Genomic DNA, 11,374 nt, shown 5'->3' on the forward strand with positions numbered 1-11,374 from the left:
AAAATGTCTACGGTAGAAAAGTCTTCAATAAACCAGGCTTATACCATGATTAACATTTGTCATTTAGCCAGATAAAGAGCTTCCATCAAGCTCTACCAACATCACACAGGTTCATGGTACTGTAACCAAGTTCTCTGCATCTGTGTAAGTGGTAAAGCATTTCCTAATATCAGACTTTCTCTCTGGTGCTACCAGAGTCAAGAGAGGATTAGACTGTAACACATATGGCCCAAATCCGTGCTTGAACATGTCTTTCAGACAGCTGGTGCTGCCAGCTTCACTTCGCTTCCCTCTGGGTACTTGCTTGCCTTGTTTTCACTCGGGAACACGTGTCCTGCACAGGGGCCTTGGAGGTCTAGGATTGCTTCTGAAATGAAGTTTATTTGGGGGAGGAGCATGTTCATAACTACATTTCTTTTGAATTGTTATTTCTTTGTTCTGTATTCCATTTTTAATGGTTTAAATTTGAGGGCTGCACACCTCCTTGACAGATGCCTATATATTACTCTGGAAATATACAGCGTCTCATTGACTTAATCCCGTCTTCTTTAGGTTTGAACAGGGATCAAGAGAGTCCAGTGAAGCACAAATCTGTGCGTCCTTCTTGTATTACAGGGGCAGTAATAGCAGCACTTAAATCACATTGAAACTTTGTTTTAGAAAATGACATAATGGGAGTGGTGAGTCTCTCATGTCCACAGCTACTTCCTTCTCAGCCATAGCTAATGTTGTGTGATCGTGCTTTTACGACAAGCAGGATAACGTAGGTTGTTGAAGCTAGGTTAGCCTATCAGGAAAGAATTAAAGTAGGAGGATATGATTAATGCCAATCCACACAGTTCTATCGAAAACAGATGTAGGTATATTTAGTTGAAAGTATATCACATCTATGTTTATATATTATATTACATCGACATGGTTACCATTATCAAAGAATCCTGATTCCTAATCAGGATTTATAATCACAGTTAGTGGGAAGAAGGACTTCTTGGCTGTCACTTCCCACAATGGTAGATGACTATCAGCAGTAGGAGAATGATCTTACTGAACAAACCTGACTTCATTTTCTAAGGAGGCAATGAGTTTGTCTGACAAAGGTCAGACAAAATACATTTAGATTTTGTTGGGTGTTTGACATTGACTGTGGCTAAATAAACTAGTTACCACAGAGCAAAAGAAGGGTGACTTGATGGCATGTCAACAATTCTCTAGCAACTGTTGAGCTCTTGCTTTTATCCAGAAGGGATGGTTCCATGTGCATTTTTCCTGCCTATACTTTCCTATCACCCTTTAATGTCTATATTCTCCTTCTAAATGAACACACTCCGATCTCCTCCTTCACTTGGACCAGCACACGGTTTATAGTACTTAGTGGAGGGTTCAGTGAACTGATCCAGGTTAAAAATAACTGCAAGCATGAAAACCATTTACTGTGTGGATGTATAGACTGGTTGTTTGGGGTGATAGGAAGGGGGGGGGGGATTTTCTAGTGGTAGAAACGAGCAGCCAGCAGTTGCAGGCAGCAGGAACTGCCCTCAACAGAATCTTCAGTAGCATTACTGCCAGAAAATACAGACAACTTCTCTAAGGTAAGGATTTGCATACAGCCCTTTATTGCAGATCAGTGAGAGTGCAGAGCTTATTGGAAAGAAAAGGAAGCAGCAACCTGTTTGCAGTGCATCTTTGTCCTCCCTGCAAGATACTGCCAGATAATAAAAGGATCTTTTTCATATCACAGAGCAAGACAAAAAAGAACAATGGCTAGAAGTTGAAAGCAGATATATTCAAATGAGAAATGAGACAATCATATTTAATAGTAAGTTTTCTTAAACAGTTGACTGAATGATGAAGGGGAATGGTGGATTCATGCATTTTGAAGTCCTCTAAATGCTTTTTTGGAAGATATACTTAAGTTTAATGCAGTTTATTGGACCTAATACAAGAATAACTGAATGAATTTCCATAACCAGGATGTCAGATTAAGTGATTGAGTAGTTTATTCCATCCTTAAACTCCCCAAAACTACAAACAACTGAGCTGACATGTCAGGTATGTTCCACATATATTTTCCTGTATAGGAGAGTCTACTGTAAATGGTAGAGTGACAAAAATCTGTATGAGTGTAAGTGAAAGCAGAATCATGCCTTAAGTTATGGTTTTATGGCAGCTGAGAATCCACTTGCAGATTTTGATATAAATGTCATTGGCAGTTTGAGGCTCATGAAGACTGGGTGCAGACAGATCTAAAATGCTGTGGTTGTTTTCACTACATACAAAGTCATTTAAGAGGCTACCGGCATTGTGGGCATTTAAATCTAAAGTTATTTATAAGTGAAGCTTTACAGGATTTGGAAAGACCACTAGTCTTTAAAATGAAATCACTCTTACAAAATCGAAACTTTCCAACAATTTTTCTTTCGTATAGTAGAGAAAGCCATAACTAAAACCAGGGATTAGATATCAACAGCAGGCAGATGCAGATCAGAAATAAGGAATGTACATGTCCAGAACTCTTGCCCAGAATGGGCTGTGATTGTCAGCAAAAACAACCTCCAGGATGGTTTGAAGTGATCAGTTTTTCTGTGTAACCAGCGTGGAGAAGTAAAAGCAGGTCAGTTACAGGTTTCTCTTGTGTATTCTAATTTAAGAGAAATTACTTAATCACATACCTATAGTCTAAGGTGACAGTAGTGAGAGCCCAATTTAGAATGACTTGATGTTATTTTTAAAAGCCAGCTGTGTATTCCATGCAGGAGCCATAGATAACATCACAGAATAGAATGAGCACATGCAATTGAAAGATATATAAACTATGACTCTACAGGTTAACTAAACTGAATAGAGCCAGGCAGCTCAGGGACTGGCACGTGTTCATCCATGCTGTTTAACTGCTAGCACTACTCCTGGCATGGCTGGTCTGGACCTGTCTGAAGAGTATAACCATAACTGAAGAGGGCCAACTCCTAGCCAAAAAGGATATAGGGGCTTTCATCCTGCAAGGAGCTGCTCACAGGATGGGAAGTTCATGGAAATACTACACAGAATAGTCTTCTTTTACATCCTTATTCTGCTCAGCAGAGGTACAGCATAATGATTTCTGGAAGCCTCCAAACCTGCTTGGAGATAATTGCATTTATTAATTGCCCAGCATGTAGGCAGGACGCTCAAGTCATGCAGCTGGTCGTAGCTACATGGAGCATTGCCTTGGCCTCCGTCAGCACTGTGTCGGAGCACCTCGCTGTGCTTCTCCTCTCAGCAGTGCGGCAAGCTGGGGCAATGCCACTCTCCTCAGCTGCTACATGAGAACCAAGACATGGGGATACGGACCCTCATAGGCATTTAGGCGCTTCATCTTCACTGACCAAAATGAGTATGTGAGATTTTCCTAGACTGGATGAAATTTAGGTGTGGGCTCAGGGCATCCTTTTTACTCACTTTTAAGCAGCTTTTTTTGTCTGTTGCTAGTACTAGCCAGCCAGTTCACCCAAACTTGCCATTTTACCTATACTCTTACACAGTGTCTCCCTAACATCCCCAAAAGATAATTCGCTTTGCGGGTTGGTGCTGGGAAGATGAGTACTATTAAACTGTCAGCCCTTCCCCATCACTGCCAGCTCAGGTATTTGGTAGTTGTTGCCCAACACAGTGCCAGATGGGTCACCACTCTGGAAGTGTCCCAGTACAGCTGTGATGTGACAGTATTCATACATTCTAGAGGCCTATTTTCTGCCATGTTGTACAAAAATTTACCAAAAGCTAGAGAGCACATGCTTTTGTTCCTATGTCTGGAAGCCCAACATCAAAGCAGCAGCGCTGTGTTAAATGACATATTTACCATCAAAGGCAGTTGCAAATGAGGAGTAAACCTACTAATCGTGCAGTGCTGTGCAGCTCCCAGGCAGCTACTGAGTATCATGACTTCAGGATGTGACTGAGACCTGCAGGCAGCATTAAGGACAGTGCAGAGCTGAAGACGGACCCATCTCATTTGTCTCTGGCAGGATGTCTTGCATGATGACACTGTACAGATCCACTCCTGTTCCTCAGGTCTGAGATTGCCCCTATCTTTTCTTGTGTGGGATATGCTGTTGGCCTGCAGGAGAGGTGACCTGGCCACTCTGTGGAGCTCTCCTGGTGTTACAGGTTTTCTTGGTGCATGGTGTGGATAGGAGGTTGTTTAGTGTCTACAGAGGCTGGACTTTTTGGTGAGGCTATTGTTTGGGCAGGCTGACTCTTATTTGCTAAAGACTTTTCCCCAGTGTTATGCAACGTGTTTGAAGTGTGTGAAAACATCCAGTATGTTGCATTGAGAATCAGGAAATGAACCTGAACAGAGCAGGCCTGCTTATAAATAACAAATATCAGAGGATACTAATGATCCCCAGCAGCTTGCACACAAAAAAGCAAGACCTGGTTGCAGGAAAACACAGACCAAATAATTTTCTTACTTTCCTCCATGATTAGAAGGGGGTAACTGTGTCATGGACCTTTTGCAAATGTACATTCAAATCTATGTGCTGATAACAAGTGAGTGATGACAGACTGCAGAGCCTGCTGATTCAACTCACTTTCCTAATCTTTTACCGAAAATGCTGCTTTCAGTTCTAGCTGCGAGGGTGGGTTTCAAAGACACTGCTCTTTTATGCCTCTTGTCAGATTGAGGCCTTGACAGCTAAGCCCTTACTCCCTGAATATTGTCACGGTGGTAGATGACATATCAGAGCTTCTAGGGTAGCAATGGAGATTTGATGACACTCGCATGCCCTAGTGCAGAGTTCACGTCTTCCTGCCGGGGCTCACTGCAGGCTAAAGCGATATTGATTGTCTGGCCTGTGGCAAGGAAAAGTCTTTCCACTGCCAGCCACTGGTAGAGGAAATCCTCTGGGCAGACACAAATGTGGAAACAATGCAATGAAAAGAAGTCTGAACTTCCACATTCGTCGATCAGAAAGAGATGATAGCCTAGTAACCCTGTTATCTCCACTGCAGTCTAAAGGCAAGCGTTTTACCCCTGCTCCTGCAGTCTAGAAAAAGCATGTTAAGGCATGAGGGGAGGGTGCATAAAGGCTAAATGCAGCCCAGGGATATTGCTTTTTCCAAGTCCTTTCTGTAATCAGTGGAAGAAGGCAGCTTCCTATAGAGGATAATTCAGATGCTAGGCTCTTGCTTTAAACAGGCTCCTAAAGGCACCATGTGGCTAAAGAGACACCTCCTGCAGCATCTTTCAGTGCATTTAGTGGGTAACTTTGCCCTGCTGTGGCTGGAGGAGCCAACAGTCCTCTGACTATTCAAGTATCTTTAGTGCTTTCAGTATGTGCATATTTCTAGAGGTTAAGTAAAGTCTTAGACTTTACTGATCTTATTAATCTTTTGGAGTAACTGTTTGCATCTTGCATCTTGCCTGTGCAGGCAAATACACTATTTAGCATAGTGCTCTGAACAGTGATTTCTGCAAACACTCCCTATTCTGTGAGCAGGGACAAACAGTGCCACCCTTCACCTACTACCCAGGAGGAATTCAGGATCCTAGCGGAAATGCTTAAAGAGTCTCTAGCCTGGAAATAGTTACTGGAGAGAGCACTGTCTGCATGTCCTCCCACAACAGTTAATGCTACCTGCAGAGGTCTCAACTCTCTGAGGTCAAGAAGGATTTTTTTTCCTTTACAGTATGCTCATTTAATAGTTTATCAGGCTGCCTAACTTACCAAACTAATAGAAGCAGCCTGCAGGATTCCACAGTGGAGCATACTTTGTAAGGGTTAGCATCCTCCTTGGTGCAGCTTTGGCACATGCCAGGCAGCACTTTCCCAGGCAGTGATATATCCAAGGGATATCATGGCCAGGAAATATTTCCAACAGACAGTCTGGACACGGCCATCGTGTGTTGCGCAGGTAGAAAATTCTCATGTGAACCTAAGCTGTAACAAGGCCCTTCAGGGGCAAGCTTATTTACTGGTATAGACACAGACTTAGTAATCTATCAGGCATATGACTGCTGGGACCTTAGTTACTGCAGCTCAAGATTTTGCAGCCCATGACTTGTACCCAGTCAAATGCAGTGTGGTCTCAAACCACACTAAAGTGTATATTTGCTTAAATGCCTTAGTGTTTTTTTTTCTTTGCAATTGGGTTTGAGCTAAACATACGCTGTGACTTATCTGAGTTGTGGTAACTGGTTAAGCAGCATAATCTCAATTGTATTCAGTCCTACATACACACAGCATTTAGCAAATTCCAAATCAAAATAAAGACAAAGCCTTGAAGATTTACCACTTGGATGGATAGTTTTGCTTTGGTCTTTTTTTCAGATGTTTTAGGTCAGAATATTTTTATGAGATGGAAATTTTCTGAATTGTTGTGATTTTTGTCTGTTACAAAGACCAGTGTCAGTGACATGAGGGAGGCATTTAGGAGAGGCCCTAGTTCCTCTGCTAGTCCTGCTTGGACTTATTGGGTTCATCACTGCAGCTCTCTCCTCTCCTCCCACCTACCGTTACTGATGGATTCATCTTGCATATAGCAAGAAATGATAAATACATTCATGACTTTAGGGCCAAAATCAAGGATACCAACTTATGAAGAAAGATAGATATTTCTTCACAAAACCTCTGTATTTTGTGTATTATTTGGCACTTTAGGTTGCTACTCTGAATCTCCTTCTTTGAAAACATTTTGGCAGCAAAGTGCTACCAAAAAGATCTGTGTGATTTTCTGTCAAGCTAGCAGCATTATTTAGACAGTTAAAGAAGAATAAGAGTGTAGCTTCATTTATTGGTAGGATATAGGATTGCACAGGGAAGTTCTCAAATGATTTTTCCCACATTCTCTGCAGATTAATATTAATTAACTGATATTAATTAATATTAACAAACTATGATGACCACATTTTTGAAAGAAAATTGCAAGATGCTTAGCTGCAGTGATGAAATGCAAGGTTCATAGCCTTGGTTTGCAGATGACTGAGTAAGCCTGAACTACGAGGGGGACAGTGTCTTGATTTGATTTCTAATGTGAGTAGTACATCAGAGATTGAAAAAATTGCAGTAGCATAAATCTGAGTTCTGTCTATGATTCCAAGTCCATTCACTCTGAGCAGACCCATTTTGCTGGCTTTTGGCCAAATCTGTCACAGGGAAGACTCATGTTGTAATGCAATAGCATCCTGACTCTGCAGGATACTGTTTGATCTTGCCTATATAGATGAGGTTAAGCCATGCTATGGTGGCATTGTGGCAATGTGTTGCAGCCCTTTGAAGATCAGGGTTTTTATTCATCTGTGTAAGTTGTGCTCCTTGATAGAAGGAGACACATCCTGAGTAGAAGCAGAGAAATCATGGGAAAAGCAGAACTAGACTAGGGAAGAACTTCTCCGTCCTCAGAAGAAAACTTTCTCTGTTTTCTGTACTGCTGGTCCAGGGGAAGTCACAGCTAGCATGCAGCTATTTCCTCACTTTCCTTCCAGACACATCTGTAGAGTGTCCTTTGAACATGAAGCCTGTCTTTCTCTGGGTGCTCCATAAAAATACCTGGTGGTTTGTCTCTAGATTCCTCATCTGGTATCCCTTGGCTCACTGTTGTAATGAGATTTGCTCTGTCTTGGGACTCGCTACATAAGGAACTTGTCTCCAGCCTTTAGTTACAATTCTCTCTTAAAAAAGGAAGAAAGTGGGGGTATTTCTTACATTCAAGAAATACGGATGTGAATGTGAGCATAAAGAGGTGATTTGTAAAAGCAGGCACACACTAGTTGTTGCAGAGACCAATAACATTTTTATTGCTTCCTCAGAAAGCACAGAACCATTCCAGAGGGAGCTTTTGCCTGCACAAGCACAAGTCTAGGCCTTAGCTAGGGATATCTCAATAGTGCCTGTGAACAGATGTTTTTCTCAGGCACAGTTCATAAGAGGGAGGTGCCACCTCACCTCTTTAAGAAGCTTGATTTCTCTTTCTAGAGCAATGGAAAAACCTTCTTTTCAGTGTTGCCTTTTTCTCGTTTCCCTCCCTCCAGCTTGCTCAGCTGCTTCTAGATCCTGTCTTACAGATGAAGAAAGCCAAGGGCCACAACTTCAATGAACAGGCAGAATTTACTTTCCAACAGACAGATTCATGCCTCTTAACCCTCTTTCAGACAAACATAGCAAGTTTGAAATAAACTTGAAGGTTCAAGAGGCAGTATCAGATGTTTTCTACAGGAGGTAGCACAGAAATCAGACCCCCCCACACAACCTGCAAGTTCAAAAGGAGATTGTAGATATAGACAAGAGCTAAGGAGTAATGATGATTCATACATGAGTATCTGAGGCCTCAGAGTGACTTTTCGCTCTGAGGCCTCCCTTGGGGTTTTAGCTCGTTGCTCATCACCGGCCCAACATTGCAAAGGATTTGCCATGTGCTGGTGCTTCTGGAACCTTGTCAACCATGGTAGATGGTGGCTAGAGGGGGTTAAAAAACAACTTGCCACAATTTAGAGATGCAAGACTTTACAGCATTTGAGAAAACCCTCCAATGTATCAGTGAACAATGTTCACTGCAGTTAGTGCCCATTGCACATCCCAGCACCTTATCCACTCATTGCTTGTGCAATGGAGTATGTTAATATTTAAATGCCAGTGAAAGAATTTGACAGCTCTTAGTCATAGGGAGTTACAGTGGATTAATAATGATTCTGGCAAAATGAAAATTTCTTTTTACAAGGCCTTTCATTTTTCCCTCATTAATCTTGGATGATCTGTCCATGTCTCTTTCTTTATCTTCTTCTCTCATCTAGGAGTCAGTCATCTTCCCCGAAGCGGTTTAGCAGTTGTGTGGGCTGCTTGAAGCAGATGCAGCAGGGAGGGCAGGGCCGTGAAGTACCCTGACTCCTTATCTTGTGTCTGCCACTGGGAATCTCCATTTCCCCCAGTGTCATTTGTTCTGTCATCTTCTGGCTGATCAAACTCCATGGCAGCTGGGCAATGTTTTGGTAAATGCAAATCAACAACCAAACCTCCCACAGTGAGGAGCTGCACAGAGCAAGTTTGTGGTGGTGTGTTATATTTGCACATCTTTGGTCCTTTCTCCAAAACAGAGAGCAATCTTTCACCGAAGTAAAATGTAAAAGTGTTTGGTTTTTCTTTTTCCAACTTCCCTGCTTCCTCTACGCACAGAGAAACCTCCTACCTCCCCCTCCCTCTCCTGTTGGGGAGATAATCCTTCAAATAGCTCCTTGTACATTCAGGTTTAGGCTTGCCCCATTGTAAACAGGATGCTCTTGGGTTGCATCCACAGGATAGAAATAGTCCTGAGGCAGGCTTAAGTTTCAGTTTTCTTTCTATCTGCATTTCTTGCCTGTATGACCCCCTTTGGAGCTACTTCTGGGTGGGCTTAGGTGGTTCTCCAATAGGTCCAGGAGACCTGAGGAAATATTCACTAGAGCTGGACAGGCTCCACCACTTTGTGCCTGGTCCGAAGCTTCACTATCCCTGTGCTGGTCTTTGGGTGACTGTGCTCAGCAAGTGTAGCTGTCTGAGGGCTTTTTTAGGAGGGCTTGTGGATGTATAGCACAGAAGCAGATGGGCTGTGGAAATCTGAGCTAAACCTGAGCTCCTGAGACTGTCTTAGGCTTTAGCCTTCTCCTCCCGGGCAGTTCAGACATAGGGGAGCCCAGGAGCCTTTCCTCCTTGCCTTGTATGTATTGGGTGGACCCAGGAAAGTACTCTGTGACTCCTTGCTCCACTGCTTTTTCACCACCCACACAAGATGCAAAAGTTGGAGGCGAGCAAACGCAACCATCCTACTTGGACCATTAACTCTATTGTCCCGACAGCACCTGGGAGAGTTAGTCAGAAACCACTGGAAAGGGAGCAACGTGGTAGGAATCTGCTTCCTTACAGTCACTACTGCATAATGTGAGCTTTGCACAGCACAGTAATTGGTTCCAACTGACTCACTGCACTTTCAAGGCAAAGTTCACGTCAGGAAATGCATGTGGTTAATACGTCAGGAGACACCGTCTTTCAGAGATCCGCAGCCAGCAAATGATGAGGGAAGAGAATGTTGAGAGGGGATAAGCCACCTAGCATTACAGAAGGAGCTCTGAGCTGATCGGGGTAAGGAAATACAACCAGGTCGCTCTCTCTCCTATGTGTGCAAAGATCTTTCTTACTTTTCTGTCCAGAGAGGGCACTCTTATTGCAGGGATATTGAGAGATCTGCAAAGATAAGTGATAACAAGGCTGATCATAAGCTATTAATAATATTCGCTAAGATAATTTTTAATCTCTTCTCTGAGCTGTGAAAATTACATGAGCTCAAGTCAGTTTTTAGAACCACTGTAATTACAAAGATCCGACATCTGGCAAAATGGACTCTCACTTTCTTTGTTCAATGTTACTGTCTCATAACAGTAACAACACATAATATGATATTCGTTAGAAAAGGGAAAAAGTGATAACATAAATATAAAGGGAACTTGAATTTGGTCGTTACTCACACAGGTCATTTAGGATTTCTCTGATCGGTATACATGGGGGTTCCCATACAACTAAGGTGGAACACCTCTGAGTGAGAGGAACATTGAATTATAAGATTTGTTTGAACAAAAGTTAAATTTTATGACATTATCTTTTCACAAATCTAGGACATCAGTGTGATAGCTTTCTTTTTTTTCAGACTTGTTTATGCATGAAGGAGGCAGTGCCCCCCCCCCCTTTTTTTTTTTTTTTTGCTGTCCTTTTTGCTACAGCTCACTGGCTGCTGCCCATTTTTCCCAGACTTGTAGTATTTCCTTCCCTTTCACCCTTCCCCCTGTCTGCCACAGTGTCAGTGAGAAACAAAACTGCTGAAACTTGAGCTTTCTGGCTAAAGAGGGTGAAGAATGAGAGGAGGAGGTGGTAATTAAACCCTCCCCCATATTATTCATGCAAAAGAATTGTCTTTGAACACCACTTCATTCTGGGAACCTCTCTCAGTTCAAAGAGAAAGCTGAGTTGTTGTCATTCTGGGGTCTTAATCTAATCACAATGTCCCCCTTTGATTTAAAAATCTTCTTAGAAGGTGGCAAATACCTCTCCCACCTACCCTTTTAATTTTATTTTCATTTTTTGGTCCTAAATATATGGGATATGTAAATACATTTTTCTTGTAGTGAAGATTTTTATTGTCCAAGTTAGGCCTGTTCTTGTCACTGGCCGTCATTTATGAATCCAAAATTTTGGTCATAACAAGAAATGTAAAGTATTGTTTTCTTTATCTACAGACAGTTCTCTATAGCTCTATATACATGATGAGCAAAAGGCTCTCCAGGAGCAAAAGGAATCTCCATCTTTCCAGGTATTTTGGGGTAGCACTTTGAGGGGCAATTGGATATAACTGTCGCTTCCTTGGAGATGGGGAC

The sequence above is a fragment of the Rhea pennata genome, chromosome 2 (genome assembly GCF_028389875.1).
Source record: "Rhea pennata isolate bPtePen1 chromosome 2, bPtePen1.pri, whole genome shotgun sequence".
Classification (NCBI taxonomy): domain Eukaryota; kingdom Metazoa; phylum Chordata; class Aves; order Rheiformes; family Rheidae; genus Rhea; species Rhea pennata.